Source organism: Monodelphis domestica, chromosome 3 (genome assembly GCF_027887165.1).
Source record: "Monodelphis domestica isolate mMonDom1 chromosome 3, mMonDom1.pri, whole genome shotgun sequence".
Classification (NCBI taxonomy): Eukaryota; Metazoa; Chordata; class Mammalia; order Didelphimorphia; family Didelphidae; genus Monodelphis; species Monodelphis domestica.
The window spans coordinates 456201551-456229256 of record NC_077229.1 but is presented as its reverse complement, the minus strand read 5'-3'; the positions used below and the strand labels follow the sequence as shown (position 1 = coordinate 456229256).

The window sequence follows — 27706 nt, the reverse complement described above, 5'->3', positions numbered from 1 at the left end:
GGTCATTTAACCCCAGTTGTCTAGCTCAGGATGCTTTTCTGCCTGGGAACCAATACTTAGTATCAATTCTAAAATGGGTTAGGCTTTTCTTTAAAAAAACAAAACAAAACAAAAAAACAACTTAGTTTGGCTGTACTAAAAAAGAAGAGATTGGAAAGGCTTTTTGGAGCTAGATTGTCAAAAGATTCTAAATGATCCTAAAGGTAGTAGAGAACCACTGTGATTTATTTAGTAAGGTAGTAAAAGGGTATTTTAGGAATAGCATTTTGATTGCTCAATGGAGGATGTGTTTAGAGAGGAGAAAGACTTGAGGTGGGTAACCAGTTAGTCTGTTGCAATAATGTGGATGAGAGGTGATAAGGACTATGAGAGTGGAGAAAAGCAGATACATTTGAGAAATATTTTGGAGGTAGAATGGACAAAATTTGTCAAGTGACTATAATAAAATGTATTCTTGATTAGCAAACCCCTATAGATTTAGACTTAAGATTAGAGTACTGAGAATATTGAAATTTTTATGGACTTTTTGGAGATTTCTATAACAATGTGTTTAAACAATTTGATTTTGAAAGTTTTAGGTTCTATCTGCATACACATAAATGAAGGTTCTGAAGGTCTGTGTGGTTAATTATAGTAGTTAGTGGTTCATAATAATCTGTTTTATAACATGATTTGGACAGAAAGAGAATGGAAAAGCAAAGAATGTTAGAATAATTGTTACTATTTTGGGAACTATATAATACCTGTGACCAATTCATGGCTTCCTAAAATTGTTATGTGATGAAATTCCTTCTGCTTTCTTCCCTTTCCTCCTTCCTAGTTCACTCTATTCTATTGTCTTTGTTGAGGTGGTAAAAACGATAATATGTTGTTAATCGTTAATGCTTATTTAATACTGAGTACACGCAGAGTAGTCAGGACACTATAGTTTTTAGGGATAGTTAAATTCTCTCTGAATTTATTATTTAGGGAATAAATAAAAGGGAAAAATAAATACATGTACATAGATATACATGTACAAATACACACCTATATAAGATAAAATGCAATAATTCTTCTATACATATACACATTGATATACATTTTTATTTACATATTAAAAATGCAAGAGCTAGATCCATATCAATATATAAATAAGTATATACACATGATAGAAAAATCATACACAATTGTATAGAGATACAAGTATATACTTGTTATAATACAAGTATATTGTTGTTCTTCAATCATCTCAGTCATTTCAAACTCTCCAGACTCTATTTGGGGTTTTCTTGGCAAAGATACTGGAGTGATTTGTCATTTCCTTTTCCTGCTCATTTTTATAGACTAGGAAACTGAAGCAAACAGGGTTATGTGACTTTCCCAGGGTCACACAGATAGTAAATGTCTGAGGCTGAACTTGAATACAGGAAGATATATCTTCTTACTTCAGACCGTATACTTTATCTTTTGTGTCACCTTGCTGCCCAAGTATATAGTAGTAGCTAGATAATCTGAAAGCCTGCTAAAAATGAACTCACATTTCAAATGGTAACTGATTTATAAAGACTTCGTGAAGCAAATTAAGCCTGTAGAGTTTTAAATGACAGTAGTGAGGAAGGAAGAAATGCATAAAAAATAGTAATATGTTCCATATATTTGTTACTTTGCACAGGTAACCTTTAGCTTATAAAGTGGAAATATGGCCCTGTTCTGTTTTATTATTGAAAAGCTTACAGAAAAGAATTATTTTTCATATTAGGAAAAAATTTTATTTCTGTTGTTGCAATTCTACAGGTTTTAAGATGTATTGTTATAAGTATTACCAAATTTTAAGTTCAGATAAGTTGAGCTTTTTAGTAAAAGTAAGATATACTTGTTGAACTCTCCAATTATATATAATGGCCTAAAATGGTCAGTCAGTTTTTGTGTGACAATGTAATTGGGTGGCTTCAAATTATTTAATCATTCTTAAAATGTTGATTTATATTGCTAGACTGAAGTAACTTTTTTACTTTAACAGGTGAGGCTGTACTTGCATTCAAATGATAGGAAAGAATTTCTGAACCTTCATTAAGAATTGTTGAATTTACAGTAATTCAGTACAAGCCAATTATATTCCAGAATCAGTAAACACTACATGACCCTGATTTTGTTGCCCTGTATTCCCCAAGTTTTGTAATGAGAGAAGGAGAATGGTATAATAGAAAGATTACTGACTAAGAAGTCAGGAGAATTTTATTGCTAGTCTTACCTTTGCCATTGATGACCTCAGTGACTTTGGACAATTCACTTGATTTCATTGGACCTCAGTTTCCTTACTTGGAAGCTTAGTGGAGGTACTCTAGATGATCTTTAAAATTCCTTCCAGCTGTACAATGCTGGGGGTTTGAAACCAAGGAATCCTCTTTGGTCATCTCTTTCAGAACCTACTGAGTTGACATTTTTGTAAATTATCTTAATGTTTTCTCTTATGTTTCTTTTTTCTCCTTGATTTTGAGTCATATCATCCATGTCCCAACCTCTGGTGAACCTATTTGGGGATTTTCTTGGGAAAGGTACTGGTGTGGTTTGCCATTTCCCTCCTCCAGATTATTTTACAGATGAGGAAACTGAGGCAAACAGGGTTAAGTGACTTGCCCAGTCACACAACTAATAAGTGTCTGAGGCTAGATTTGAACTTGGGAAGAAGAGACTTCTTGACTGCAGGTCAGGAGCTGTGTCCTCTATGCCATTTACCTGCCTTTCTCATGGTTACCTGTAGTATTATGGCAGAAGGGAGCATGGAAAGTTTTGGATAACAAAGTCCAGTGGATAATGACATTCATGAGCCCTGGGAAGAACTAGTTTCTTCTAAATAGAGCATTCAGGGTTCTTCTTAATATTAAAGTTATATTTTGCCCTGTTTATAATAGGAAGAGAATTGTTTATTTCTAAATGGAATTTACTATTTTCATAGTTGTGCTTTCCCATTAGAAGTTGTCAGATTGGCAAGTATTAAGTACATATTAAATAAGAAGGTAAATAACTAGTTTTCCCTGTTGGGAAGGAAATGGTGGCTATTCATAGTTTATCTTGCCAGTAAGGTTATAATTGCTAGAATTAGGATTTATAGTTAAAAAGGATTAAACATCTTCAACAAAAAGATATGCATTCATACATTACTTTCTTCCTCTTACAGGGAATTACTTTCTTCCTCTTAGAGGGAAAAATAATTCTTTCATTTTTATTTTGTATTTTAATTCATATTTTAAAAATAAAATGGAAAATTCTGTATTCTGAAATAAAAGATAACCTTTTGATTTTTTAAAAATATAAACACATACCAAAATTTGTGGGAAATTTTATTATTTTGAGCATTACAACAACCCACAAAGTGTTAACACTAAGTTAGAAGTTTTTGTGGTTCACCACAAACATCCTTGCATTTGGTCACTTGACATTAAGAAAAAAAGGCTGAATATGAGTCATTTGGGGCAAAATTCCTCTGAAAGGTCTTCAGTGCTAATATGGCTACATTTGACTCTTGTGTGTGTATGTGTATAAAGAATGAAATAAAAAAAGAAACATTTTACTCCTGAGAGATATTCTCTATTCCCTTTAATACATAAATTGTATATCAAATGGCAATGGGATGTGTATACTAATATGTGTGTGGAACATTTCAATAGAGTGACTGTTTGTCTAAGATCATGAAAGCCTTTCCATCCCTATTGTTTCCAAGCTTCTGAAAATGCTGTCCATAAGGAGAATGCTCCAGTAAATCAAACTTAGTCAAGGCAACAATGCTTTTTTAGTCTACTTTGACTTTTACTAACAGCCTGGAAAGTGGAACCCCGATTCTCCTTCATTACATCCCTTAGTTTTAGCATTTGGGGTTCAGTCTTCTTTGGGGTGGATTCAAGGTAGTGTTTTTGACCATATGATCCTTGATCATAAACACTTCTCTGGCTTGACCAGTCTAGGATGCGACTGATGAGCCAATTGGAATTTGTTCATTCAGTGGCACTTCCTTCTAATCTTGTATTAAATGCTCAAGAATCTATTTGTTGCTGGGATTGCCATGTTAGTTATTAGCTACTTAGGAGGAAGGTTCGAAAGACTAACTGAAGATGCCACAAAGCTTCTTATTTCATGTTGTTATATATATGTAAATTGTGCTGGTAACAGCAGTACAAATGTCAGGCAGTAAATTTGTTCAAGATGTCGCTTGTGCTCTGTTGATTACATTGACTCTATTGACATTTTTAGTATGAAAAATTAGAGGATTTGGCTTCTACTAACATATATTTTGGCTACTCTACATTGTTCAAGTGTTAAATGTTGAATCAATGCTTCTTTGGCCAGAATTAAACAAGGCATATAGTCTCATTTAGTTGAGTAATCACAGTAAATGACTTCACATTGAAAGGAGTGATTGTTTTATTACTTCATTTTCAAAATGGTGTTTAAAATCATGTTAACTTAACAGTTATATGCTAGCTATAACCATATATTAGTACTTGAGCTCAAAAATGTGTTCTGTGGTTATCTTACAGTAGTCAAATTACTGCTCAGTAAAATGTCACTGGAAATCAGTTGGTATTTCATATATAATAGCACACAATTGATTTACATACTAAGAGCCCTGACACGATGATTGTATAATTTACTACTTTAGTATCCTTTAAAGTTGGCCAAATATATTTAACAAAACACTGAAAACAAATATTAGCTACATCAGGTTTTGTCAGTTTGCTTTCCAGTGACTTCCTTTAGTGACTTGAAATGATGAATTTGCTAGGACTTCAATTGAAAGATATTTACCAATCATCCTATTAACAATAACAAATTTATTTTAGCCTGGCAAATACAATATTTATAATCATAATAGCTTAGATTACTCAAAAAGTACAGGAGCCTGAAATTCTAATTTCACTTTTATTTAAAATGGTAAAAGATGGAAAACTATTCTTTTTTCTCTTCAATGAGGCAAAACTGGTAGATTTAAAGATGTAGAATAAAGTGGAATAAAAAGATAGTAAAAAGAAAATGTAAACTATTTGTATAGGTTACAGCAAGGTATATAACTACCTTCCTAAAAAATTTTTAAACATCAAGATGAATATGGAATGGCATCACTTTACTGTTTTTAAACAAAAAGAAAAATGTAAAATATTGAGCTTGATATTTTTTAAAACAAGTATGACAAAACTTTACATCCAAATGAATGTTGCCCTTCAAAATAGTGGCAGACTGGGTGTTTCTGTGCCATTGCTCAAAAATATTCAGAAAACATTTTTTGGATTTGCCTTTGGATATGAGTTACAAGTCAAAAATGAAAATCTCTACAACTTGATCTTTTAAATCACCAAACTGTTAATATTTCTATTTATTCATTAGATAGGGCTCCAATTAATTTTTAATTTTTACAGAAATTAAATCTACTTTCTTCCCCTCCCCCGTTACCTTCCATCTTGAATCAATATTAAGTATTGGTTCCAAAGAAGTAAAGGCTAGACATTTGGAGTTAAGTGCCTTGCCCAGGGTCATATAGGAAGAATCTAAGGCCAGAATTTAATCCAGATTCCTCCCATCTCTAGGCCTGGCTCTCTCAATCCACTGAGCCACCTAGTTGCCCCCTTTCCTTTTTTTCTTTCAAAGGATAAAATTTTCCCACCAGTTATTAGGGGATGTTAAGATGCATCAGTGGAAGTATCCTTAGCATAAATCTTTGGTTCTCTTTCTTTTTTATATTTTTCAGTTCTGTTGTAATAAAAAATCTATCATATTGTTATTAGTTATAGGACAAGAAGGAAAGACTGAAAGACTTTTGGAGTTGGCCAATCCTATGATTGTTATTTTTTATATTATATTTTATATTATATATATTATATTGTAAGTTATGATAAAATTTTGCTGACTTCTATTTTACCCTCCTTTCCTGTGAGTATCATACTTTCTTCTTTTCTGAATTTCATGTAATCAAGGTATTATAACCAGACATCCAGAATGTGAAGAGTAAATGCTTCATATTCTTGTATAATAACCTTGAAAGAATCTGTTTATATTAGTTGTTCTATTTTCCTTTAAAATGCCCACAGTAATTTACTATATGTATACTTACAATACCACCATGAAAAGTAAATATTAAATAAAACATCAAGGGAAAATAAGAACTAGGAAAAATGAGATGTCCAAGTTTAATGTGACCTCTGAGCACCAAAAAAAGTTTTAGATACATTCAGAAAGTGGAAGGAAATTAATATTGATTTGGAAAGGAATTCAACTAAATTTATTAATGACTCATGGAAGAAAAATTGACCTTTACTTTAAACCTAATAAACAATAGCACATTTCTATATAAATATTTTTGTTAATTCATTAAAAGTTACCTTCCAAACTCGAATGGGAATATCATACTTGAGGTTTGCGTACATAACTGTCTCATGAATATAATTTATTGTAAGATATCCTACTGTGCTAGCCTTATGAAATATGAAGATGAATATCAATATTTACCAAATGCCAACTATGTGTCAGTCACTGTGCAAAGCACCATGGATACAAAGAAACAGTCCCTACCTCCAAAGTCTTCACAATGGAAGGAGACAACTCATAAAAAGAAGCTACGTGGAGGAGGAGCATGATAAAGTAACAGGAATGTTGTTCAGTCATTTTTAGTTGGGATTTGTTTGATTTGAGATTTCCTTGGCAGATATTGAAATGGTTTGCCTTTTTCTTCCTCAGCTCATTTTTATAGATGACAAAAGTGGGACAAATAGGATTAAGTGATTTGCCCAGGGTCACACAGTAAGTATCTGAGGCAAAATTCGAACGTAGGTCTTCCTACCTCCAGCCCTGGACCTCTGTACCACCTAACTGCCCCTCTACAGAATGGATTGCTGTCCTGAGCACCTTCCTTAAATGTAGGATCTGGGAGAGACTCTCTGCTGCCACCTTTCACCCACCCCTCCAACCAGAAGGAAGGAATAGCTTCAAGGATAGGAGACGCTGAGGAAGTGGGAGTTTCAAGGCTTAAATGATTTTAGAGGATGATGAGGTTCTAGACACATAAATTCAAATCTGGCCTCAGATACTTCCTTGCTGTGTGATCCTGACCAAGTCATTTAGCCCTTATTTGCCTCTGTTTCCTCCTTTGCAAAATAAGCTGGAAAAGGAAATGTCAAACTATTCCATTCTCTTTGCCAAGAAAGTGCTAAATGGACACAAAGATTTGGACATGACTGAAATGACTGAACAATATCATTATGTCTGAGACAATATAGTAGTAGTTTTTTATTTTAATTTTTCTTTGAAATGACCTTCTCTATACTAAATTTTTTTCCAATAATTTTAACCTTCATGCAGGGTTAGGGTTTCATTTTGTCTTTTGTTCACTTACCTGCTGTCATTCTCTGAACTAAAAATGGTATGAGATCTAAAGGAATTGTCTACAGAATTTAGTTATACAACTGCACCCTCCTATGGTGGTTGTTTTTTTTTTCCCCCCTTAGGGTCCTTCATCTTGACCTCATTCTTGTGTGTGTGTGTGTGTGTGTGTGTGTGTGTGTGTGTGTACACATTTATTCAAGAAGTAGTTCTTTATGTGTGTCAATATATAAGAACTGAAAATAAATTTAGGAAAACCAAAAAGGTTTTTGCTTTTTGTTTTTTAATTAAAATGTCTCTGATGTTCTGTACTTTTGTAGTTATATTATGGGAGTCAGACATTTTTAGTCATAGCCTAACAAAGAAGATCCCTAGATAGCTAATTAGCCAACTCTACTACAGCCTGCCTGTTGGCTGTAGGACTGCCAGTTGCTCTGGCCAGAAGTGGATTTGTACTTAGAGTATCAGTTTCTCTCATAATCCCTCTCAGCTCTGAGTTGTGAACCTTCTAGGCTCTGGTCTCCCGCAGTTAGGTCCGGTATGTAGGCTTTCTTACAGGGAGACTTCCCTAAACTAAGCTTGTAAGGTCCAAAATAGCAAGTTATATTAGAGATAGATAGATAGATAGATAGATAGATAGATAGATAGATAGATAGATAGATAGATAGATGGATAGATGGATAGATGGGTGGATAGATATAGATAGATGGATAGATAGATAGATATAGATAGATAGGTGGATAGATAGATAGATAGATAGATAGATAGATAGATGGATAGATAGATAGATAGATGGGTGGATAGATATAGATAGGTGGATAGATAGATAGATATAGATAGATAGGTGGATAGATAGATAGATATAGATAGGTGGATAGATAGATAGATATAGATAGGTGGATAAATAGATATAGATAGGTGGATAGATAGATAGATAGATAGATAGATATAGATATAGATAGGTGGATAGATAGATATAGATAGGTGGATGGATAGATAGATATAGATAGGTGGATGGATAGATAGATATAGATAGATAGATAGATAGATAGATAGATAGATAGATAGATATAGATAGGTGGATAGATAGATATAGATAGGTGGATAGATAGATATAGATAGGTGGATGGATAGATAGATAGATAGATATAGATAGGTGGATAGATAGATAGATATAGATAGGTGGATAGATAGATATAGATAGGTGGATGGATAGATAGATATAGATAGGTGGATGGATGGATAGATAGATAGATATAGATAGATAGATAGATAGATAGATAGATAGATAGATAGATAGATATAGATAGGTGGATAGATAGATATAGATAGGTGGATGGATGGATAGATAGATATAGATAGATAGATAGATATAGATAGATAGATAGATAGATATAGATATAGATAGGTGGATAGATAGATAGATATAGATAGGTGGATAAATAGATAGATAGATAGATAGAAAGATATGGAATTAACTTTCAAACTCATTCCATAAGCAATGAGAATCAATAAATTTATATGGATAATTTAAATTTACAGTATAAATATCAAGTGAGCTGCTTAGGAAAAAAAGACTGTTCTAGTCTTGTGAATAAAACTGAGGGCTTTAGGTATTTGTTTTTAAATGGAAAATCCTTAATTTGGTTTCCTTTTTTGCATTTTCTCACTTTTTCCTAAAAGGGAAAATACTGGTAAAAAACAAACAAGCAAACATTCAAATGTAGTTGTGGTTCTAAGTGGGAACCAAATTAATCAAGGTTTATAATATTGTACAATGCCTTCAACAACATCATCTTCTTAGACTCTGTGCCATTTTATAATGTTCCCCTGATCTCTGTACTAGAATGATGGAGTGACTTTCAAATGGTTTAAACCAATCATTTTATTTCTACAGCAGTAGATATTTGACTTCCTAAAAAATGGATAAGAGATTTTTCAAACTTGTTGTTAGTGATGATCTATAGTGGCACAGTTTCAAAATAACTTGATTTTTTTCTCAACGTTCCATTTTTGTAGCAATCAAATAATTCAAAATTCCCTAGCAGAATTTACTGATATTTGGAAAGCCTGTTCAGAGACCTGTTCCTCTTTCTCATTTTTTTCTCACCAATGTAAACAAATGCTATTCCAATTTGTGCCTTTTAAAAGGCCTTACTGGAGAAGCCCAATATTATGTAAGCTCTGAAAACCATGTCCTACCAAAAAATACTTTTGTAAATGTAATTAATAAAGAATAAAGTAAAAACTAATTTCCAGTTCTCATTCCAACTACCATAATGCATATAATATTGGGAATCATTGGGGAATCAACTGTTTTAACTAATGATTTTCCTGAATATGTGAAGGTTGAACTTTTAATGCTCTTATGGTTTTTGGTTCAACCCTTATTGAAGAAAATGTTATAAAAATGACTCTGACTTCTAAAAGAGTAGATTTTATTTTTATTGCATAAAATGTTTTTGCTATAGACTCATATTTTTCTGAAAGAATATAGTTGTATCAGTAGTAAATTTGTGTTTGGATATAAGTTTAAGCTCTTGCTAAGAGAATTTGCTGAGAAATATTTAGGATTGAAGCTTTATTGTTTCATTTAAATTCCAGTTCATTTGAGCTCCATTGTTACAAGTCAAAAGTTGTTTGTAATGAGGGCTATTACTTTAAGAGATAAATGGAAAATTCTATTTTAATGAAGAAAAGAAGATAGTCAGAGTTTCATGCTACTGAATTAGAAAAGCATCCACACAGTTGTAATCTCTTTCAGCTTCCTCTACATGAAAAAGTAGAAAGAGAAATTCTGCCATAGAGGTATTATGTTGTCTTTTCCATTCCTTGCAGACCAGAGTGATGGAGGGAAATCCGTGTTATAGCCTGAAGCTATTAGAGAAAATAGAGAGCCAAGTAAAATGACAAAGACAAATCTATGGAGATTTTGATGATAAATTAGTCTATGAGAGAAAAGAATTATGACTCCCTTCCTTAATAGAAAAAGAAGAGTGAGCTAAGAATAATCATAACAGTTAAGAATTACTAAGAATGGTACCAAGTTATACCTGATGTTCATTTCTTTTAATCTTACCCTTTCTGTAAATGTACAATATAATTTGGTATTTGTGTCATATTATCTGCTGTAGTTACCACTGCAGAGTTGTTCTACATTCTGTTCTTTTGTTATTATCACTATTCTTTAGAGTGCTTACAGTTTGTTACCTCTACTGCTTTAAGAGCTTTTCTCTTCCCTTTTTCTTTTTTCCCACATTTCCCCCCCTCTGTTTTCTTGCTTTCTATCACTTCTCCTATTCATCTTGTCTTTTGAAGAAAAGACCAACCTTTTAAAAATCAGAGTAGCCTCTTCTTTTTATAGAGTAAATTAAGAACTCAGGGGATCTAGACTTGGGTCTTTTGGACCATGTCTTTTGGTTTCTAGGTGCTCAGAGGATGCTGTTCTTCAACCAAAAAAGTGTTTTTTGTCTTATTTCCTCCTAGTTGCTTTTGGGTCTTTAGTTGTGCTAGGAGTCTGAGGGCTGCAGGCAAGTCCCTGGTATTAAAGGTAATGTTATCCCTGAAAGGAACAAAAATATTTGATTCAAATGATGTTTTTGTAAGAATATATATTTATATGCTAAAATTAATAATCAATGGCCCTTTCTCCTTTAGGTAAGTTGTGCATCCTATAAGAGCAAATTTTGACAAAAATTAAACCTCTACACAACTAACAACCTACTCATGACTGAATATTGTAAGCTTGCTATTTTAAAAAATTTTTTATTTTCATAATTTTACGTAGATACTCCTCCAAAAACAGACTACAACTTCTCCACTTAAAATGATATGCAATTCTTAACCATATTTTCTTTTAAATTCTCTATGGAAGATTGACTCAATATATTTAAAACTTTCTTTTTCTACTTTTAATATTTGGGAGGGATCAACATACTTTATATGTCTGTTTTCTATTTCTTGTTCCCTATACATGATAGCCTAAATCATTTTCTGGTTATGTCATCCATTCTTCTTGTTTTTTTTTTTCAGCCACCTTGCCTATGCAAATTTGCCAAGATTAAAAAATTGCAATGTTGATATTACCACCACACATTTTTCCATTACTTTTTAGATTGTTTATAATTTTAGTTCTTCTGAGATCATGGTATCCCCTGATTCACAGGCATGTAGTGATATCACCAGTAGAATATGTTAAAAGAGTGGGCTTCTGCAGCAATGAACAATTTGGGATCATTGAAAACCACAATTTCCCAAATGTCATCCAGTCTAATCTTCTCTCTAAACAATAGAGTGGTCTACTGAATTTCTAGTTCTTCTTATATGATGTGATGGAGAGCCTCCTGAGACTTCTAAAATCTTATAAAGACTAACACACTCCTAGTGAGACATATAGAAATAAATGATACTACCAAAAGGAATTTTTAAAAAACATTGCTAAGGATTTTGAAGTCTTGGGCAAAAAACACACACACACACAAAACTGAAGACATTAAGGACCCAGGTGGTGTTTTTAATCACTATTGCCAATTGAAGGTAGAAGATTCAGAAGAGAGAAGCATATTTGCAGAATGAACAGATGGCTCAGAAGATGGTGTCTGAGAATGAGATTTGGATGTCTGTACTATAACTTAAAATATAGTTAGTAATATGCATTCTTGGCCAGGACTGGAGTGTACCTAACAAGGGCCAGTAAAGTATATATACATTTCCCTGGAGATTCATGAGTCTCTTCAAAAAGGATTTAAATTGAAAAGGAGAAAGAGGGAGAAAACTTGTAAGTTCTAGAACAGAGAATAGCAAGTATAGGATAACAAAAAGAATAGCAGATGAGAGCCTGTAATTCAAGAAAGACAATTTCTAAGAAAAGAGGCAACAGTAAAGTTTAGGGAATATAAATATATCACATATAGGTAACAACATATCAGATAAAGTTAAGATGCCATCACAAAGAGGCAAGTTGGACAGTTCAGACTAGATTTCTTACAGATTCCACAACTCATCATTTAAAATTTGGACCAATTATCTTTCCCTAAAAACCCACCCTTCTTTCAAATTTACATATTCATGATCATAGGCGCCCAGGAGGATGATGGCACTGGCTTAGAAACCTTGATTTCATCCTCTACTCCTCACTCTCTCATCCAGGATACCCAATCTTGTCTTGACATCTCTACCTCCATGATATTTCATCTATATGTGACCTTCTCTCCATTCATACCACTATCATGCTAGTTTACATCCCGCTTAGAATATTAAAATAACATTATGGTCTTCCAGACTCATTTCTCCCCAATCTGTCCTTCACACAGTTGCCAAAAATGTTTTCCTTAAAGCATAGGTACAATTATGTTACTGCTGTAGCCACCACCATCATCACCACCCTGTCCATGTAATAAACTCCAGTGGCTCCCTTTTACCTTTAGTTTCAAATAGAATGTGTTACTTAACTTTCTTTACAACCTATCCCTGGCCCCATCTCTCTTTCTAGTCTTTTTTTATCCTTTCTATTCCTTTTTAAAAGAATTACAGGTAGAAACAATTTTTAACAATCATTTTCAGACCTTTTGCAATATAAATTTTTTCCCACCATCCCTTCCCTTCTACCTCCCCAGATAGTAAAAAAACCTGTTGTAGATTATTCCAGTGATGTCATGCAATGCACATTTCCATATTCTTTGTCATAAAAGAAGACATATCGCACATGTAAGAGAAAACTCATGAAGGAAATAAGGCAGGAAATGTAGTTCGATCTGCATTCATACTGACAGTTCTGTGGCTGTGGATAGCATTTTTCATCATGGGTCCCTTGAGATGGTCTTGTCTTTCTAGCATTCTTACATATTACTCCCTGTCCCTAGATGATATGGTACAACCGTATTTGCTTGCTTGCTGTTCCTCACACACAACACTCCATTTCTCATCTCTATGCCTGCAATGCTGTATCCATGTTCTCCCTCATCATTTTGGCTTCTGAATCCCTGGTTTCCTTTAGGAGGCAGCCCAAATTTGACCTTCTATAGGAGGCCCCCTGTTTCTTCTCTCTCCAGCTGCTGATGCCTTCCTAATAGGGCTGTCTTCCATCTGCTTTGTACTTATATGCACTTATTTGTTTTGTCACCTCCATTAGAATGCAAGCTCCTTGAGAGCAAGGAATAATTTTGCTTTCTTCTCTGAAGTGCTTAATAAAAGCTTTATTGATCGAGACCCTCAGCAGTCTGATAGCAGTCTACCTTTTCAGGCTTATTTTCATTGCTTCTTTTTAGGTATTCATAAATGTAGTCTAAGTGAACAACTTCATTTTCAAAATTCCATCACTTGTATCTACCTGTTCACTTCAGCTTTACCCCTTACCTCCATTGCATCTTTTGTTCATTTGTTTTTATCTCTTGGCTGGTTCCTTATCCTTCTATAGGGCTCAGCTTAGATGCTATCTCCATTGTGAAGCTTTTGTCAGTCCCCTCCCCATCTAATTCTGTGTACTCTTTCCTTCCTCAGATGTTCTTTAGAGTACTTGATATACATATCAGTTCCTTTGCTAAACTATAAATTCCTTCAGGGAAGGGACTTCACTCCATTTGCATTTTTGGTCTCCATTGCCCAACAGGTTGCTTTGAAATAGGTGTTTAATACATTTGTTGATCTGAGGCATGTGACCATTCCATGATAAAATTCATAGTAGCAAAAGAGAGGGGATCCAGATGTTATCTGATGAGTACTCTTGTTGTAGGGAGAGCAGATTTCAAAGAGCTTGGGAAAAGAATAGGTAGGTTCCAAGGCTTAATATTTAACAGAAGAAGTGAGAACAAAAAAGCATAGGAAGTTTCTAAGAATTAAATCCAGAAATGACAAACAGAAATTATACTGATAAGGAGTTAGAATAGAGGATTGATTAAGGAAATGTATTTTGACATAAACATGTCATTAATTCAAAATTTTAAGACATGTATAGATAGATGATAGAAGCAAGAAAAAGAAGTTGAGTGTAAATATAAAAGAATAGTGGTTATGTAAATTATAGTCAGAAATGCTAAAGTGTAGGATGGACTGAAGGTGGGAGTAAATGCTATGGGGAACAGAAAATAAATACCCTTGTAGTCCTGGGCAAGCTACTTAACTTTTTTGCCTCAGTTTCTTCATCTGTAAATTAGGGATAGTAGGAGCACCTACTTCCCAGGATTGTTGTGAGGATCAAATGAAATAATAATTCCAAAGCACTTAGGCACAATACCTGGAATTTAGTAAGTGCTATATAAATGTTAGCTATACTAATTATTATTTCTTTATAAAAAGGTCCTTAGGAGATATGTTTTAATAAATAATTATAATGTAATTAGCACAGTGCCTGGAAAAAGAAAGAACTATATAAATATTACTTATTATTGTTGTTTTTATAGCTATTATTATTAGGTGAACAGGCTTCATATGATAATGATAACAGATCAAGAGGAAAAGCCCAATTTTCTTAATTTAACTCTTACTTTGCCTCTGTTTTCTCATATCATACAAATTATTAAAAAGGATTTTTTAAAAAAATGTTTTACAGAGTTGAAACCATGGCAAATGAGAATCTGGTAAGAGAACACTTACATACTCCTGTTATCAAGTTTCTAGACTCTGACAAAATATACTCTAAGATTCTAAAAGAATTGGGAGCAATGTTTGCTCAGAGATCTTTGAAGCAGGCAGAGGTGTCACAAGTCTGAAGAAAGGCAGTCATATAATTCTTAAATGAAAGTAGAAGGTAGAGTTTGCAATCTATACATCAGCAGTTTAGCTGGAATTCCTGGCAAAATCCTAGTATATATCATTAAAGAAATAGTTTATGAATATTTAGAAAAGGAAGCAATTAACACTAAAAGCAAGCATGGCTTTATCAAGAGCAAGTCATGCCAGAATCACTTCATTTCCATTTTTGGCATGGTAGATTGGGGGACTGCTGTAGAGATCATATACTTGGACTTCAGCAAATTATTTTACAAATGTTGTCCTTTCAGACAAGATAAGGATACAACTTATGTGCTAGTACAGTTAAATGAATCAGTATAGGTTGAAGAACTGGACTTCCAAAATAGTCATGAATGGATGTATGAAACTTTGAGAGAAGTCTTAGACTGATGCTCCAAGGATTTGTCCTTGTCCCTGAGCTATTAGACATTTTTACCAGAGCCTTGGATGAAGATATAAAAAACCAAAATTACCTAAATTTTAGATGACATTAAGTAAGAAGAATAAATAGTTCTTTCAATGTCAAAGTCCAAATAAAAAGGTCTTGGTGGGCCAGAATAAATGACTCATAAAATACAATGAAATTTAATAACAGTAAACATTAAGTTCTACAAATGGATTTGAAAAATCAATTTCACAAGTACAAAATGTTCGACACTTCACTAGAGAATACTTTATATAAAAAATTCCTGGGTGACTTTTGAAATGCAAATTCAGTATGAGACAGGAGTGTGTAATGACAATCAAAAAAAGATAATGCTATCCTATGCTGCATTGAGTAGCTCAGTGTCCAGAATGAGGGAGATGATAATTACTCTGTAATCTGGTTTTGTTAAACTGTATCTGGAGTATTCTGTGCAGTTGTTTATACCACCTTTAAGGAAGGACAGTAGCAAGGTAGATCATATCCAGATGGCAGCCAGTATAGTGAGAGGACCAGAGACTGTATCTTAGAAGAATGAATAGGATAGGTTTAGCATGGAGAAGAGACGATTTGGAGAAGGGAAATGATAATTGTTTGGTATTTGAAACATTTATAATATGGAGAAGGGACTGGATATTGTCCACTTGACCCAAAAGGCCAGATTTAGGAGCCTAAATAAAAGTTGAAGAGAGATAGATGTTTTCCTTCATGTGAGAAAAAAAACCTTAATTTCTTACATATCTATAGCTGTTCACCTATATATGTGTACATGTACCCACAACTCTTCTAAGTATAAGATACTTTACAAACTAATTTTACTTTAATAATGACAATGACTTTTCCATCAAATTGATACATCTTTAGTGTCCAGTGATTAACTTTTACTTGTTTTTCCAATACTTTTTGTAATAGATATGTTCATTGAACTGTGATGTGAATTTGTGAGATAGCTGGCTGTGACTAATGTATTTTTCATGAAATAGAAGGCATCTAACTACTTGTTGTAGGGGTCTAATTAGCCTTATTAGTTCTCAATTCCAATTAATATTACATATATTGTGTATTGTCTCTGACTCCATTTCATTATCTATTCTATAGATAATAAAAGTGTACTAACATCTTGTAGACCGTGCCCACATTTTAAAATGAATAATTAGGTTATATCTTCTTTTTAAAAGATTTTCTTTCTCTATTTTCCATTTTTTATAGCAAGAGATAGAGAATCTTAAAGTTGAAAGATACTTTAGATGTCTCCCACTGAGTACTTAAATCTCTTCTCCAGCACTCCTACCAAATTATTGGCCTCTTCTCATAGTTTTCCAGTGATAAAGGGTTTGTTAATTTTACAAGGCATTCAATTCTATCATTAAATAGTTGTAGTTGTTAGAAAGCTCTTCCAGTATTGAACCAAAACCTTCCTTAATCATTTATCCTCCTTGGTTTTAGTTATATCTTAAGTGTCAGAGATGAACCAACCCTGCTTCCTTTTTCCATATGACATCTTTTCAAGTGTTTGAAGATAGTAGTAATGTGCCTCCCTGCACTTTCTGACTATGAGCTAAACATCTCCAGTTCCTTAAGCAGTTTCTCATTCAACAGTATTTTCAGACCCATCACCTTCTTGGTTTTCTCCTTTGTGATATGCTAGGTAGAATCAGAAAATCATAGAATTTTTAAAGAAGGTACCTTACCCATCATCTAGTCAAATCCTTTGATTTTTACTAATGAGGAAAATGAGTCCTGGAGGGATTAAGTGACTTGTCTAAGATTATATAGGCAATAAGTAGCTGATCCTTGGACTCCAGATCTATTAGTTTTGTTTTGTTTTTCCTTTGTTTTGGTTTGTTTTTTTAAACTAGACAGCACTTGCCAAAATTTCTTAAAATATAGTTCCCACAACTGCATTCAGTGTGTACTAGATGTGCCCTGATTAGTTAATAGTATTACAATACTCCTTTAATCTGGACTTAATGCTTCAATTTAATGGTGCCTTATTAATATTTGTTTGAAAAATACCTGTCACATTTTTGCCTTGTATTATTCTTTTGCCAAACTTAAATACTAGGGTTCTCTTCGTATGATTTGATTTAAAGACAATCTTACCAAAAAACCTGAAGTATAAAATATTTATTCCTATTCAATTTCATCTAAAATGGCATACTGGGAAGATTACTAGAGAAATATGTTGGAAAGTTATATGACTATAGTTTGGATCCTCAGTGCTTAGCACAATGATTAGCATACAGTAGATATTTAATAAATGTTTGCCTACTGATTGTCTGACTGACTATGGCCAAACCATTTCGTCTCTTTAACTTAAAAGATCAGAGACTTTATAGCTGGGAAAGACCCTAGAAGTGATCTAATATAGCCCTCTCATTATATCACTAAGGTATTTAATTTAAACCCAGAGATGTTAAGTAATACTCCCAAGGTCGCACAAAGTGGTCAGTATTCAAACTCTTATGAACCCAGATGCCTGGATTTCAAGTCTTGTGTTCTTTTCACTGCACCATGCAGTCTACCTATCTTTCAACTATAAAGTGGAGATAATACTCCTACTGCCTACTTCACAGGACTTCAGAGAGATGTTATAGTCCTGGCTTGATGCAGAAGAGTCTGATAGATGGCATTAGAAATTGGAATAAAATGAGACATTTGTCGAAAATCAAACAATAAAACAAAAGGGAATTTTGGGAGGGGGATAGGCATAGCATGCAAAGGATATCCAGGAAGGATATATAGCTTCCTGGACTCTTGTGTTGGCCATGCAAGTGACCTCATGAAGCCATGAAAGTTCCTCTTATTTCTTCCTGACTTAGTGCTTGAGTCATGTAAGTCTTGAGAATATTTTCTTTTTTCTTTTTTATAACATTTTCTTTTTCCCCTTTTACATGCAAATATTATCTTTGGCATTTTTTTCTAACATTTTGAGGTTTTTGATTTGGGTTATACATGAGCATACAGGCATTTTGTTTTGGTTATACATGAACTCTCATACAAAACATATTTCGATATTTGTCATGTTGTGGAAGAAGATATAATTAAAGGAAACATTTTCAACACGTGTAGGAAAAACTAGCCTAGCCTACATGGTAGATAATGCCCCTAAAGGAGAAAGGAGCTTCATAATCCTTAATATTTTATATATATATATCTCAGAACCATTATCATTATTGCAAGTCTTGTTCCTGCATTCCAAACTGTCTAAATCTTTTCTCCCTTTGTGTTCCATAGAATATGCACACATATTTCATTTATATTTACATATTATATATATTGCATATCTGACTATGATGTCATTTGTATACTTGGTAAGAATGCCATGTATGGCTCTAATTTTTTAATATTGATAAAAATGATGAACAAAATGGAATTGGTGAGAAGCCCCATTAGAGAATTTATTTCAATTTTGTCAGTCTACAAATGAAACACTTTAACTATATTAATCCTTTTAAATCTATTCTTATCTAATAAATATTTTTCCATTTTATCCACAAAAGATAGCATAATTGCCAAATTCTTTATTGTCAGATAGTATCTGTTGAATTCCCTTTTTCTACTTGTATACTAATGCTATGGAAAAAGAAAAGGGGGTTAATTGGACTTGTTTTGCTAGTGATTTTTGCTCTCACTTAACCTAGTTCTCAGTGAATCTTACTTTCATTTAGATAAGTCTTCACAAACCATCTGTTTAATTAACTCTTCCAAAATTCTGCCAGAATATTGGTTTGTAGTTTCCAAAATTTACCCTTTTTGCAATCTTAAAAATCACAGAATGTTTTGTCTCATTTCCTTTAATGAATAAGATTAACCACAGGAACAAATCATATCTTTTAATCCAATCTTATCTCATAATATTACCAAAGATAAATATATTATCCATTTTAAACCCTTGTTACCCAACAAATGTTTATTAAATAATAATGGACACAAATTTATTTAATGCTTCTTTTTTAAGTTATCATTCAAGTTTTTTCTAGGGATCAGAATATTTTTTTTTACTAGATCAAGTATTATTTACCCATAGAAGATATGAATTGAAAGTTAAATAAGTCGACTACTCTGGACTAATTGCTGTAGTCTGCTTCAAGCCTTTCCCACTCCAGTCCATTTCCTACCTAGCTGCCAAATATGTCCCTAAAAACCAGCTCTGGCTGTGCCAATTCACTGCTCAAAATGGTTTAGTAGTACCCTATTGCCTCTTGGGTAAAGTACAAACTCACTTGTTTGGTACTTTAAAGTCTTTGATTATCTGGCCCCATGAGAACTATCTATCCTTATTTTACATGAATCTTTATTATTATGTCCTAATCTGTTCCTACCATACTGGCTTATTTTTTTCATAGCCAATCCTTCATGCCATGTTCTCTCTCTTCACCTCTGCCTTTTAGAATCCACCAATTTTCTAAGATTGAGCTCAGATGCCACTCTTAGTAAGACTGTACCTGATTCCCTGATATTTACTTTGCATATAACTTGTATTTTCTTATTGGTGTATATAATGAATTCTCCCATACTAGTAAAGGGTATAGGTTGCTTGAAGGCAGGAGATTTTCCCTTTTTTTTTTTTGCCTTTGTAGCTATTGTCAGTATATACATTGCATAGTACCTTATATATATATTATATACTTATTAAATGCTTGTGGATTGTTTAATTAAGTTGAGCTTAAGTCATTTTAAAATTTGGGTCATTTGGGATTTTTTTGATGAGATTAAATAGAAAACTGTATATTCATCTGCTCTTTAAATTAACCCTGAACCCAAAATTTTTCAAGAACTATAAATAGAAAAAAACTCCAGTCCTGTTTTATGGCATGTCAAGGAAGAGACATGACTAATGTGGTAGGGTAATGGAAGAGAGTAGGCAAGACACAAGCGCATATATATGTACACACACACACACACACACACAGACACACACACACACACACACACACTCCCTACTTTCCATCTTAGAATCAATACTATATATTGGTTCCAAGGCAGAAGAGCAAATAAGGGATAAGCAATGGGTGTTGAGTGACTTGCCCAGGGTCACACAGCTAGGAAGTACTTGCCTGAGGCTAGATTTGAACCTAGGACCTCCTGTCTCTAAGACTGACTCTCAATCCACTGAACCACCCAGCTGCCCCCACAAATAAAGGCATAGAGAGAAAAAGACAAAGTCAGAGTGAGCTATAGGCATTTCTATTAACAGAAAAGTGGACTCTCACAGATGAATGCAGAAAAAACTATGTACCAATAGCAAGACAAATGAGAGAGGTGGAAAAATATTCAAATAATGAATTAGATTAATTGCCATTTATTTTATAAAAGTTAGAATCCTCAAGATTTAAAAATTATGAATTCATTTTTCCAATTTGAAAATGCAGACCTTTATCAAGAACTATCTTTATCTCATTTTTTTAACCACAGCTTTGTTGTCCATTTCATTTTACAGAGAAAAATGCCAGCTAAAAAATGCACTAATGTGACTTTCTTTTGATCTTTTCAAATATTGCCACCAAAATTTCCAAAGTCATGCTATATAAGTAGTTGCCCAACAGACAAAGTTCTCAACAATTAGATCTTTTCCAGTGGTAAAGCAGCACAAATTTGATTTTTTTTGTCAATGTAATCAAGGCTCTTAAATACTTTCTATATGTTTCATATGTGGATCCATACTTTGGTGTGACTTTAAATAATTTTGTATTCCTTTTGGCAAAACAAATAATTACTAATTCAGCTATTCTAAAAAATTCAGATTTTCATATATTAAGTTTTGTTAAAGCAGAATATTAAGTAATCTAAGAAAGAAAGACTTAAATAAACTATATCACTATTCTTGGGAAGCTGATAATTTGGAAAAACAAAATATAAGTATGTTTAAAGATGTAAGAAGACTTAAAAAGTGACATGTAAGCACTTTCAAAGCAAAGATGTACCAGTTAATTAATCCAGTATGAAAGACCAAACAGAGGCTTATGATAAGTTAATAAGATTGCATCTGTACTAAAATCTTCTATATCTAGGTTTGGCTAATAGAAATGTATACAAATAAAGTTATAAACTATAGAAACAGAGCTACAGAATGAGAATTCAACCTGAAATCAAGAGGCATAGACATATTGCACAAGAAAACTCTTTGTGGTACAATGTAATATAACAAATGTATTTGCTGATAGTTTTCAGTGTCACAAAATTATTTTCTTTCCTCTCTGTGGTTTAAATAGTCATTAAAGCCTAAAAGTAGCACATCATAAAATATCCACTTATGACAGTGTAGACATTAATACTGTCTTGCAAGTCTAATGAACCTCACATAGAACTTTGTTGTATGAGTCTCTTCTTGACTTACTCATCTTGTGTTATTGTGTATTCTATGTATATCTTGTTCCTTATTAGTCGTGAGCTCCCTGTGTGGAAGAACTCTCTATTTGTTCAACTTCCTGTCTTCCTCAGAACCTACCTCAGAGTTCTGCATACATGAGTTTGCATGAATTAGCCCAAAGCTTTGACTTAGGTAAATTTGTGGGAGGAAAGAGAATCAAGAAAATTTTTTCTCCCACAGAAGCATAACATATGAAAAAAATAATCATGATTAAAAAAAAAACATTATCATTGTGAATAAATACAAAATTTAGCATTCCTTCCTACTTGAAACCCTAGTGTCCCCAAACTAAATTTTGATATGGCTTCAGAATTCCATGGCAGCTCCTGTTTTTCATCATACAGTATATTCTTAAATTGTGTTAGTTACTCTATGCAATAAAAATTATCCATGTTCAGAAGTCTATTTTTCATTTTGAGAATGGAAAAACCTTTTGGTTCAGGTCCACATCATCTCTTTGTTGAACTGTTTTAAGTCTCCCAACTGATTACCCTGCCTCCAGTCTCTTACTTCCATACAGTTAATAAAATAACCCCTCTACTCTCTACAGGCTACCTCTAACCTTCCTGTTAGCTTTATTTTGCACTATTCACCTTCATATTTTTTACATTCCATTCCTGCCACACTGGACTTGGAGTAATAGTCCATTCTCTTTTTTTTGTCATATTCTATCCTTTCCAATCCAAGTAATCTATCCTCTCTTCTTTGGATGGAACATCATTATCATCTATAGCTATGGAAACTTTCTTCCTTCAAGGCTCACTTCCTGCCAGCTTTTCAATAAAGTGTTCCCTGAACCACTTCTTGGTTGAAAGCATTTGCTTGTTCTTCAATTTTTCCTTAAGTATTTTGATTTCTCTTTCATTTTTCCCTTCACTATCTCCATTTTGTCATACTTGGTTATGTAAATGTTATGTCCCTCAGTTACATTTTATTAGAACAGGGATTAAGTTCTTCCCTTATCTGTGCCTTGATCTAGCACATAAAGGTTTCATATACGTTTTCCAAATTAGTGCACAAAGATTATATTTGTAGGAAGGAAATGTCACAAAGTATAGAATTGAAATCACATTAAAATACCTTCTCTTCCATAGCTGAGTATGTTTACTCATACATTATTAATACACTTATTCAACAAGTGTTTTTTTAAACATCTTCCAAATGGCAGGAGACATTTTTAAAGGTGTACTCAGAAATCAAAGTACTAAATAACACATTTGGTCATAACCATATTTAAAATATGATGAAAAGCTCATTGGAAATTGTTGCAGGCAGAAGTCTTTGAATCACTAAAAACCTCTGAGTTGTGCAACAACTAATCATTAGAATAAGAGAATGCAGTACAGCAAAAGGAGGCTATTGATTCTTTACCTGTTAGAATTTAGTAGGGATTGAAAAGTACATACATAGTTTTTGAGAGGGCAAAAATTATTTAAGTTATTGTTATTTTCCATCACTAAAGACTAATATCAATTATTTGTTTAAGAATATATCTTAAAACCTTGAATCAGTAAAGAATAGTATCTTTGAATCAGCAAAGTTATACTGATCAAATAATTGTGTAGCCTCCAAAAGATTAAAAATGACTGTGAGACTAGTTAATTCCAATTGTCTAAGTGTTCTTAATATTACTATTGCATGACTGTAATTGAAAAGGAGTGGTAAAACACCTAAGAATACCATTTACAAGTTATCTGTTTGAAATATCAGATCTTTTCTATAGCCAACTAAATGTTCTTTGTCATAATTAATTAGGGCAATTATGTCACACACCATCTCCTATTGTTCTGTCCTTCATTAACTAACTCCTTGACCGATGTTTTCATGGTGTGGGGAATTGTCAGTGTGGAAGTTTCCTTCTTACTGTGAGGCATCCCTCTATCCACTATGCCATGCTCTCTCTCTTTAGTAATAGTTAACGAATTTCACATTGCAATTACACTAGCACGAGCACTAGCACTCTCTTATACTTTTACCCCACAAAAGGTCAATCAGAACATATAATTATAGAAAATCTTAGAGCTAGAAAGGACTTTAAGGATTTTCCCATCATAACTCATTGGATTTAAAAGACCACAGTCATTCTCCCCATTTTATTCATCAAGAAATTAAGGTCCAAAGATTTATAGTCAACTAGCATTTATTACGTTTCTACTATGTACTAAATGCTAAGTTTGGGGTCTACAAAATAAGGCAAAATATAGTCCCACAATCTAATAGAAAGAGAGCATTAAAAAAACCTGTATAAAGGTAAGATCTATTCTGTGAAAATGGAGATGCTCAGCAGAGGGAAGGTTCTAGCAAAGAGGTTAGGTCATCTGCCCAAGGTTACACACTTTGTCACAACACAGAGTTGTAAGATAATAATAGATTTAGACTGAAATAGACAAAAGGTCATTTAGTCCAATTCCAATCCTTCATTTTACAGATGAAGAAACGAAAGCTGGGAAAGGTTAAGTAACTTGCTTATGGCCACCCAGGTAGTAAGTAGAACTGGTATCACTTATATTGTACCATACTGGACACATTATACTTGGGTAAATGTGTAACTATATAAGTATAACCATATGAAATAATAGCTATTTACCTTACAAATACACTTATTTTTCCCATTTAAAAAGGAGAAGATTTCTTTCTTATCTTTGTTTCTCAGAAAAATTTCCTCCATTTATACATTTTAGTTTCAACAAAAATGTAAACCAGAATTCAGTTTGTTTAGGGGTAGTTTTTGGCAAGGTTATGAATTTGGCTAGGAACATACATGCTAAATAACATTTCAGATAGCACTGTTTAAATTTGGGGCTACCTTGCAATAATATTAAAATTCAATGGCCTTTATACTTGATGATGGTAGCATCTTCCGTGGAACATATGTATTTTAAGTATTTATATTAGTATATAGTAAGAAATATACATTATACACATATGCTGAAATGTCATGGCATTATAATAATACAGCATCAAATTTGCCTTATTGATGAATATGCTATTATAAAGATGATCATACTTACCTACCATAATTACTCACTTTAAGGTTTTGGAGTTTTATCTTTTTTTTCCTTTAGAAGTAATGAATTAATACTCACCCATCCTCAGTTTATTTCCTAATCTCTTTGGTAACCAACTTCAGATACTTGCATGATGACAGCTGGTGCCAGTTAGGGATGAAATCTGTATGGACATTGCTTACTGGTGAAGAATAAATAAAATTCATGACTTTGGTCTTTTTTTAGCAGTCTTTCAATCTGTTTTACAGAATACTTTTGTATTTTGCAGAGTAGAATTGGACTTCATTTGTTCTTATGAAATTACTTATTTTTCAAAAAGTGTTTTGAATAGTAGTCTTTTTAAATTTAGACTTCTTGTTCTGCTTCCTCATAGCAGTGCATTTGTCCTCAGATACAATCAAGGAAAACTTGAAAGTGTGTATATGGAAAAAAATTATGCCCCCCCCCAGGTAGAAGAAAGTGTGTGTATGGGAAAAAATTACGCATCCCCCCCAGTAGAAAACATTACATTTTGTTTCTCCATGACTTAGATGTCCTAATATCATCTCAAATTCAACATAGTCCAAAATGAACTCGTCAATCACACACACACACACACACACACACACACACACACACACACAGCCAGTTGCCAAGTTCTGTCTCTGAAATCTTTTATCTTTGCTCTTCTCTCTGTTTACAGTGATCCTAGTCCAGGCCTTACCCTCTCTCCTATGGGCTCTACCTCTTCATTGTCATCTTCCTATCTAAGGACTCTCCCCTCTCAACAGAATCAATAAAGCAACCAACTAGCATTCATTAAGTGCATATTACGTACCAGGCACTATGCAGAGTGCTCAGGATGAAAACACAAAAGGGAAGACACTCCCTGTACTCTAAGAACTCAATGATAATTTCATTTACTATGACAAAGGAATTATTTATCTTTATTCTATATCTAGATAAAAAACAAATTAACATATGCATTTCTACCATCTCTCATTCTGACCAGTACACAATTTTTTTTTTAAAGATACAAAAAATAGAATTGCCAGAATTCTGGAACTAAAAGGAAACAGTAAAGTACTCTTTTTAAAAAATGAGTTGTTGGGGGCAGCTGGGTAATTCAGTAGATTGAGAGCAAGGGCTAGAAATGGGAGTTCCTGGGTTCAAATCTGGCCTCAGATACTTCCTAGCTGTGTGACCCTGGGCAAGTCACTTAACCCCCATTGCCTAGATCTTCACCACTCTTCTGCCTTAGAACTCTAGCAAGGGAGTGTCAATCTTTGTAACTTACCCTTGCTACAGAACCAGTATTGATTCTAAGATGGAAGGTAATGGTTAAAAAAAAAAGTTGTGAGAATGGATACTTTTATTTCAAGTCATTTTTTTAATTACTTTTTGAATTAAATTGTATTTTTGTGAGTTTTGGAGGGTGGCTGTTGCTTCATGTGTTTTAAGGATTCAGTGAGTTTGATACGGCATTGATATATAATTTTATTCTATCATAATCTGAGATTCAATGACTAAGATTAATTTCTTTCCTATTTAGTTAGGGCATTTGTTTGAGTTGTAACTTATTTTGGGTGGAGAGATGGGGAAGGAGAAGTAGGGTAGGAGAGAGTGAAGGAGAGCGTGTGGTAGAAATTTATTTTAAGTTCCATTTAATAATATTGTAAATTTTAGCTTTCCTATGTTTATTTTAGAGGATTTCGCCCCCTACATCTGGGTTGTATGCATCATTCATACTCCCTATCTAAATAAAAAGTAAATACATAATCTCTTGACAGAAGGGTATTTAAAATTCACTCCTCCTTAGCACTCTGATTTTAAAGTTTAAACCAGGAGTATCTGGAAAAAAGAAGAAGTAACCTTCATGTGACTCTGGTGAAAATAATAATAATAAAAAAATCCATACCTTTATAATAGTGTTTCAGGATCAAAAACACATTTTTCAATTAATCTTGGGGAGAGGGTTCCCAGGTTGAGGGTAAAAGGTTCTTTTCCTAAGGCATCCCCAATCTATACTTCACACAGCTACCAACACAAATAAGGCACAGATAGGAACATGTCTGCTACTTGGTCAAAAGCTTTCTGCAATTTCTGATTGCTGATATGATCAAACACAAACTTTTCAGCCTGACATTTGAGGCCATACATTCATTGTGTAATTCCAACCTATCTTTCCAACCTTATTTCATATTACATTCCTTCATTGACATTGTGTGCCAACGAAGCTCAACTACCTGTTGCCTGAGTTCAGCATATTTCCCCTTGACTTTTTATATAATTATGCAAGCTGTCTCCACATGCCCTATAGCATACACAGTCTACAACGAAATGTAGAAGAATACTTTTCTTTCTCCTGGGCTCAGGTCAGCTGCTGGGTGCTTTTATGAAGTTCTCCCTTTTTTTCCCTGGCACCCTCTGAAAAAAACCTCCCAAATCTAAAGAGTTCTCTTTCTGCTTACATTTTCTGAAGTACTTGGTGACTTTCCTTTGTCCCTTTCATATCCTACCTGGAATTATACTTATTTGGGCATGTTTCATATTTTCCTTTCTCACAATAGAATATAAATTCCTTGATGGCCCAAACTCTACTCTATATTTAAAATTCTTGCATCCCCAGTGCCCAACAGGATCTGATATAGAGGAAACAGATTAGACCTAGGCTTTCATTGATACAGGACATCCCTGTGTAAGCAGCTCCTTCTACCAACACTAGTCAATATTTTATAGGCAACTTATGGTCTTCATAGGGTTGCTGAAAACAGCATATGTGATTTGTCCAGGCACCCAAATGTACGTATCTAAGGCATAACTTGAATGTGTCTTCCTGACTTT

At 33.4% G+C, this 27706-nt stretch overlaps 1 protein-coding gene across 6 annotated transcripts in view; it reads left to right on the top strand.

The window, feature by feature from the left end:
- SSBP2 (single stranded DNA binding protein 2) overlaps nucleotides 1–27706 on the top strand; it is a 386496-nt gene that overhangs the window by 239680 nt on the left and 119110 nt on the right. The window lies entirely within an intron of this gene.